At 40.5% G+C, this 7,340-nt stretch overlaps 1 protein-coding gene across 1 annotated transcript in view; it reads left to right on the top strand.

The window, feature by feature from the left end:
• Positions 1 to 1,317: 1,317 nt before the first annotated feature.
• Positions 1,318 to 7,340, top strand: part of LOC121579891 (protocadherin-1) — a 105,017-nt gene continuing 98,994 nt past the window's right edge. Inside the window, exon 1 of the mRNA XM_041894847.1 lies at positions 1,318 to 1,957. The gene's annotated coding sequence lies outside the window, so the exon portion shown is untranslated. The remainder of the gene's footprint in view (positions 1,958 to 7,340) is intronic.

The raw sequence follows: 7,340 nt of genomic DNA, 5'->3' as shown, positions 1-7,340 counted from the left end.
TCATTAGAGGCTTGGAGTAACCCATGCAAATGTTTTAAGAATAATAGTGTGAGAGCCACAGGCATTATTGAAGACCTGCATCTTGGCGATGTGTCACTTTTGACCCCGCAGGTGTGTGTGGGCGGGAGCTCTGCCGTGATTGGCTACGGGCCGCTGTGCGTTTGAGTGGCATCCCCTAATGAGAACCCTGGAGAGGTAACCCGACAGCTGTTTGTTTGCAGCTAATGAGAGACTGGAGGAGGAGTGTGGATCAGAGATGGGAACTCTCTGATAAAGGCTACCTTTACCAGGGCTGGAAAGAGGGGAAATAATGTTTCCTCTAGAGGAAGATGTTCGGGGCTCTCCTTTGTGTCAGAGCAGTATGTTTGAGTCATTGCTCCTGGGCCACTGCTTATGCTCAGCAGCTGGTTTTGGGGGGGATGACCACGACGACTACATGGAGGCTGGTTCGTGGAGAGGGACATGGTGTTCCCAGTTGAGTAATGGTGGTTTATAGCCCAAGGCTACAAATCATGTTATATAACTAAACCCACCTGCATCTTCTAATTGATGACACACATTATTAGGAGTTTGTGAGGTGCAGCAATGCAATGCCTTGGTCAAGAACCTGTTGCTAGATATCTGTCCACAGAGACCACTGATGTCCACCCCCTTAATCAAATGGGGAATAGGATACACATGAGTAGGCTATAGATATACTGCGCCAACAAATAATCACATCAAATAAAGATTTGACGTTTACAGTAGCCTACAGTACAGTGGCCTAGCCTATTATTTCAGACGAGATGGCAGACTGGTATATCAATTTTTTCCAGTGCCAGAGATGTTTCCCCATATAAACTAGTCGCCTGAGGGTGGCGCCAAAAGAGCAAATAGCGCCCCTTGTGCTTTCCTCTGTTGAATTGAATTCCAGTACTCAAACCAACGCCAAACTATGATACATTGAATATATCAAGAAGTAAATAATCACATGTGAGTAGATGGCTTTAGAAGTTTGTGAAAAACATTTATCATGAGCTACTGACACATAAAATCACACCTGGAACCTATCCATAGAAACTCCCATCTGGAGATGGAATAACACATTTTTGTATGAGCTCAAGTAGCCTAAAATAAATATTAATTTCAGTCACCCTCTGTTTTAACATAAAGTGTGGAAGTCCCAACATTATGCTTTAGGTAGTTGATAAAATCTGTGTTTAAGTCTCAAGTGTTCAGCCTGTGGCATCCAGTGATGTGGATGAGAAGTTGCTGAGACAGAGAGCGGAGTTCTGTGGAGCCCCACCTCCTCCCACCGTGCAGTCTAGAGAGCAGAGCAAGTGCTGAAAATTTTTCCTCATTTGCTTTCTCATAACAAATACGTCCTTTACTCAACGCGGCGACATATTCCGTTTTGTGATTATGACACGTGACATTTTAAACACTTTTTTAAAAATCTGTATTTCGTGGTGTGTGGGTTTTATGCACGACATTCGCAACGCTTGAGAAACTTGGACGATAGAGATAGATAGGTTGAAGATGAGTGCATATCTTCGCCAAGGTGCAGTTGCAACATGATTTTAGAGTAGAGAAAAGCAATTTAACGTCGCGGCCAGAAGCCCAGAATTCTTGACTATTGGTTATTATTTGTAAAAACGAAAATAATAGATTTCGCTGTCAGAATATATAGTTTTTTTTTGGCCAGCGGTAACATGGAAGGCTGCAGAATGACATGGGAATGGATTCATCGAATTTGAGGGTAAAGTTGTCAATGGTACTAATGGATTTGCTCTCAACTTGGGATTTTTTCGTCGTCGTGATACAGTATTTGGATTGATTAATTGAGACGGAGGTTTGAGGGTTATATACCTGCCTCTGGGAAGACAGAAGGAAAAACATCAGTCCTAAACCCAGGCAAGAATTGTGTCTCGGGCGAAGGACGGAGAGGCAATCGCACCCTAAGAAGTCTTTGGCAAAGGTAAATTAAATATATTGGCATACAACCAGAATAATGCTTTCCAAAATAAATGCATATGCAGTATGTAATGTTTAAAAGTCAGACGTTTCTTAGTAAACGTTAATTGCTAATTTCGCCATTTAGAAATAATATCTGACGATAAGATAATGTGTTGCTGTAGGTATAATTGCTAATACAATATACAGTCATTCATTAAAAAGCCTAGTGTAAATTTAAACAAATTAAAAGATTGATCATTCAAACCACTCCCCAATAGTTCGTTTTCCGAGGATCCGGTTAAGCAGGTGCAATAGCTTGAATCGGACACTTGTTTGACTAAAAGCTCTTAAACGTCTGGAGTCATCACTCACTCATTCTCTCTCTCCCCCCCCTCTCTCTGTCCCCCCCGTCTCTCTCTCTCCTCCCCCTCTCTCTCTCTCCCCCCTCTCTCTCCCGCTCTCCCCCCCTCTCTCCCCCTCTCTCCCCCCTCTCTCCCCCTCTCTCCCGCTCTCCCTCCCTCCCTCCCTGCAGTGAGAGCAAGAGATGCTCTTATCGACCAACTATGCATACTGACCAGCCATACAGGCTATATTCGTTTATCATCGTCTATCAATATTGCGTTCCCACTTCCCACATATTAAATGTCATTTTGACAATGAATGATCAGTCTACATGACTCCAGACGCAGCTCTTCAGTGCGTATTTACATTTTTCAGAGACTGAGCGCATTTCTTTAGTGATACACGCCTATGATTTGTTCATACCCGCCCAAATATTGACAAGCAATACACATGGGCAGAGTATGGATAAAGATTGCTCCTCTTGGTGATTAGTATTAGTGTTGTCTTGTCATAAAAAGTAACTATGCATCTAACTTCATATAGATTATTAAAGATTACTGAGAGGCAAGGGAGTAGTATGTTATGCACTCTATTGTCTTGCTACTCAAATCAATATGAAGTGTATAGACTAGCTGTTCTGGAGATAGTTTAGTCTGAGAATCTATGACAGACATGTTGTTGGTGGGGTCCCTTTTCAAGAATTGTGTTTTAATAATTATATTTGTGTGTTTATTGGTGAGCTGCTTCTGGTATGTTTTAGAGTCAGTATAAAGTGATGTGTTTCTGTACATATTAGATGTGAAGCATGGGTATGGCTTGAAGCTAAAGCCAGTGCTAGGGGATTTTCATCATGGGCCATTCACACACGTTGATTCAATCAGACCGCCATGTCCCTGATGTGCAATCTTCAGACATTGATTTATCAAATTACTTTGAATTGCCATCCATTCCCAAAAACATCACTCAACTACAGTACATATTTATAAGTTAGACAGTTACAGTATGTTTGAAACGCTTTGCGGGATGAAGGCCTACCATATATACATGATTTAACTCAAGCTTTCAATGCATGATATACACAGACCTTTGAGCTACACTCACATTCCTCAAATTCAGCTCTGTGTGTTTGTGACAAATTGATTTCAACCCTTATACTTCTAAGGTAACAGGGTGATTTAAAGAGACATTTATTGCCATATGGCATAAACCCAAGGAATGAAACCATTAGTTGCATAGCAATATAGGCCTACTGTATTGTATTTGAAATGGAATGATTGTGAAGCAGAGGAATGATGAGTCAGTTAATGATGCATGGCTGCTGAGGCTTATCCCAGAACCTGTTGCAGTCTGATCATGACCATGATCTGTCAGTGACCAGGCTGTGGGGAAGAGAAAAGGTCACTGCCACACGGAAGACTGATATCACCAGGATGCCTTGTAAAAGCTGTTGATAAAAGTTGCTCATGCTGCAGCTGATAATGAAAATGGCTGACAAACATCAGGATTAGATTATTCTTATGTCAATAATTGTTCAATTCATGCCAAAGGTTATATTCTCTATGGCATTTTGATGAATGGAGAGCCATGATTCCAGGGCACCTCAACACACGGAATCCCTGGGCTGCAATTCCGACACAGTAATGGCTAGTGCTATGGTTGAAACGATTTAACTGGACTTGGTTCTTCATAGATCTAGGAATTATAATACTAGAATGGACATTAACCATATTATGATGGTTCAAAGGTCAGCCATGTTGGTCTGGGAGTTGGTCAACCATGGTTTGCCAGTGCTGTGATAAGATATTGTGTAAAACACTGAATGTGAAGAATGCATCTGCAATGTATGTGTGTTAGTTAGCTAGCCAGACAGTTTTAGAGGAATGATTCCATTTTGTTTTGTTTTTACTGCCAATATACCAACATTACATTCAAACAATGCAGTCTATCCACAGCCATATACTGACTCAAATCAGTTGATGTAAGGACTTGCAACAAATGCAACAAGTACTGATATTGTATCATACAATAGCACTCACAGCTTTCCAAGAAAACACAATCTGAGACATTTATGGTGTCACCTATGCCTCTACTGCCATTCATTCCAATTAGACTGCTTTTGGATTTCTCCCTGACCAAGATGGCTGCCATTGCGCCCCATTATGGAACTTTGAGGGTTTATGACATTCCCCCCTCTAGTAATTTAATAGGATCTCTATGGAGTAGTTGATATTCTTCTTCAAATATTTTGTCTCACTCAATATGATAGCAATCCAATTTTATGCAGATTCTGAACTCTTGGATTATGTTTTATTAATGTTTACTTATAAATAGGCTAGAACTGCATGAGTAATTTAATATCACAATTGCATCAGATTTTGTTTTGTTTTTGTGAATATAGCACAAGCCATTGCCCTCATTACCCGCTCTGGCTGTTCCAAAATTCCAGTGCTGTTGAACTCACCCTCTGTTGAGGAGATACTCCCAACTTGCAGTGCTGCGGCCCTCAAAATCACACTTTATTGCAGTCCAGGTTGAGTTGTAATTGTATATCTGCTCTTATCTGTTACCTGAAAGTGTATGGACTCTTATCTGAAATGGAAACTAGGCTTAGACTCTTCAGTGGAGTAGTCCACTCATAGGTATGAATAACCTATGTTTGTTACTCAGTATATTGCCTCTGGAATTGAGGCTTCCATAGACTCTTATCTGACGATGAACGTGTGACTATAATCTGAGTTGCTACTGTCCACACTGATACAGAATACAGTGTGTGTGTGTGTGTACCTGATCTGGAGACTGTTGAAAGAATATTGTTGTAATTATCTCCTTGGAAGTGATTATGTGATCACTTCTAATGAGTGTTTGGAGAGTCTCTTATCTAGAGGAAAGTGTGGTTATGGCTTTATTAAGGAGACATTTTAAAGAACCTCTGAGAGACATTCATTCACTGTATGGAGACTCCTGAAGGGCCATATGACACTTATTGGGAGTGAGTTGTATATGATTTAGCCTAATTGAGTGAGTGGTATCTTTTTTTGCCTTTAGTATTTGGTATCTCTTGGGATCTGTTTTAGATATGTCATCTGAGAAGCTTTTGGATTGTTATCACGCTAGTCAATACAGTACTGTAGTTCTGGATATCGTTTTTTAGCAAATGGATGGCTGATTTTAGATAAACAAGGATGGGACTTGTTTATGATTAGTATTAGGCCTATCTACAAAAGGCGTAGATAGAGGCCATCTCATTTAGGTCTTTATACTACAGTAGAGCAGTTCAATGCTGCTTTCATCATGCTCCTTTATAAAGCAACAATTTCAAAGGAGATATTGTAATGGATCATTACTGTTGAACTTGATGACTGTCTTTCTCAGCGATGGTGGATATGGAGGATGAGGGTGATAATGTACTCTGGGTTGTCTAGCTGTCATTGTGTCATTAAGTTTATTTGTCTCCACATGTTTGTCACCACAAGCTCATCACATTAACATGTCTACATCAGGCTGGAAAAGTAATATCTTCTCTGATCTCCTCCAATTTAGTTTATTTATAAAATCTTAATAGATGTTTAGTTTCTATGTAGCTGTAGTCTTAGGTTTAACAAAAATGTTGCGTTACGTTGTACTCTTTAATCATGCTTTTACCTCACATGCTGTCATTCAAGCCACATCGACTGGAGGCTGCACTGCAAATGTAAAAAGAGACACATCAATAACCAAGCAATTAGTGCATCAATAACCTGCACTTCCAATCTTAACGGATTGGAAGGAATTGGATTTCTAATTGGATTTCTAGACATGCTCATGTTTTGCTGTTTAGTTTTAACATGTACTTGCTTTGCTCTGCTTTGGAACATTGTTGCATGCAAGGAGGGGCAGAAAAATATTGACTTACGGGCAAAAATGTATGCACCTATAGGATCACTAAATTTGTTCACGCATGCTTTTTGACACGCACACACACACATACACACACACATACAGTAACATTTTATTTCCATTCAAAATCCTATTTTCCCTAACCTTAACCCTAACCCTGACCCCCTAAACCTAACGCCTAACCCTAATTCTAATGCTAACCCTAAACCCAACCCCTAAGCTTAAAGCCTTGTCGTCGTGGGGACGTGGGAAAAGTCTCCATGAGGAAGAATTTTCCTTGTTTTACTGTCCTTGTGGGGACCTTTGGGGATTTCAGGTCCCCACGAGGATAGAAGAAACAAGACCACACTCACACACACACACACACACACATACATACATACACACACACACATACACACACAAACACACAAACACACACACACACACACACATACACACATACACACATACTCACACATATACACACACACACACACATACACACACACACATACACACATACACACACATACATACATACACACACGTACATACATACATACATACATCAGCATGCAAAGGCTATCAGGAAATGTGCTGGAGCACTACAACTATATATACCACCCCAATGAACTGTCTTATCCTCTTTCAAGTTACAGCGAGAACTCTTCTCACGCATGAAATAATTAAAGTCTAGAATCATTTGCAGTCTGAAAAAATAGTGAATTCTTTAGCTTGGGGAATATGGATCAAAGCAGAAGCTAAACTAGTGGGTAGTGATTAATGAGGCGGCATAGCAGGTTAGAAATCAAACATGAACATTACAGTGTGTAAATTAGCCCATAACAGCAGAGTGGGATGGAGATCTCATCAACTCTAAAGTAAAGCTGTATTTTGTGATAAGGCGTAGGCCAGGTCTGCAGATCTGCAACATGTTCCACATGAAGCTAAACACTGGTGTGCTGCTGCCTCTGTGAGACTCTGGGTCGCTGCAGCTGAAGCCTTAGGTGGGTCAGACCTCTCTAGTATTAGATCAGTCAGATTATGCATTTTCAGTCTTGTCTTTATATCATATCGTCAAGGTTTCGTAACATACTGTATGGTTTGTTCAACAGTGTTGGATTTTTTCTGTGGTGTTGGGTCCACAAGCTGCTTCTATACACATTTAATGATGTCTAGGAGGCTCAAATTTGAACCATGGCACT

The sequence above is a fragment of the Coregonus clupeaformis genome, chromosome 13 (assembly GCF_020615455.1).
Source record: "Coregonus clupeaformis isolate EN_2021a chromosome 13, ASM2061545v1, whole genome shotgun sequence".
NCBI classification, from domain to species: Eukaryota; Metazoa; Chordata; class Actinopteri; order Salmoniformes; family Salmonidae; genus Coregonus; species Coregonus clupeaformis.
This window is presented reverse-complemented; position numbering and strand designations above follow the sequence as displayed.